Genomic DNA, 1,125 nt, shown 5'->3' with positions numbered 1-1,125 from the left:
TACAGTACACTCAAATACTGTAAGTTGTGCAATTGTAAAAGCAGGGTCAATGAGATTCATTCTGTCTCCGCATCATGTCTTTGTGCTTGAGTCCGGCCTGAGGACCTTGTCCACATCACAAGTAACGTAGTCTTTTTTGCTAGACAAAGAGAAAAACCCTCTGGTCTGACAGATCCAGCCTTGATAACACTACATACACCTTACTCTCTTTCTCTCCTCATCCTCCACTTCTTACATGTACTCTTCCTCCTCTCCTTCTCAGATTGTTGTTCGATTCAGTCACCTGTGCCACTTGTGCACTCTGAACTGGCTCGTATTTTGTACAGTTGGTTGGATCACATCATTAGAAACAAGTGTGAACAATTTCGAATCGTTGTGTTTAAACGATTAACTTTTTCCGCTTGTGTTTAGCATTTCGCAGCACAAATGCATCACAGTGTGACAAGTGTTTAAGTGAATGAGAATGTGTTTAGAGTTTTGCAAATAGAGCCTAACTGACTGAACGTGTTTAAGGTTTAGCAGAAAGAGAATCAGAGAACCAAAGTTTAGTGTTTTAGCGATTCAGAAAAACTGTAATAGACAGGAATAGTGGTATGAAATCCTATAGGACAATTCCTGCTGTTCAGACACAGACCTCGTGGCGCAACGGTAGCGCGTCTGTTTCCTCTTCACGGTCAAAACCAGACTCATATATTTATAATACAATAAGTGCAGAGAACGTACATATATATATATAATCCAGAAGAACAAATCTTATCTTCATACAAGTGTGGTGCAGGTCATGAAGATATTAAATATTCAATATTAAAAGAACATGAGGACAGTTGATCCTGCAGTATCTTAGAGTACAAACAACAGCGGTTTGGGTCTATTATTATTATTATTATTAATTAATATAATGACATTAATTGGATCAATTTTCCTTGCGCTTAAACGCCATCATTCTCCTGCAATAATATACATCTATCACTAGGGGTCAGTGTGTGTCAGGCTTTTTTTGCACGGGACGATCACAGCGATTATGCAAATCATAGTTTTCACCAATCACGTGATTGACACGGAGCGCAAAACATCCGTAGAGCTGCAGCTGCAGTTTCAAACCACCATTATTTAAAGAACATCTAA

This window comes from Sinocyclocheilus rhinocerous, unplaced genomic scaffold (assembly GCF_001515625.1).
Source record: "Sinocyclocheilus rhinocerous isolate Xijiao unplaced genomic scaffold, SAMN03320098_v1.1 scaffold1493, whole genome shotgun sequence".
In the NCBI taxonomy this organism is placed as follows: Eukaryota; Metazoa; Chordata; class Actinopteri; order Cypriniformes; family Cyprinidae; genus Sinocyclocheilus; species Sinocyclocheilus rhinocerous.
This window is presented reverse-complemented; position numbering follows the sequence as displayed.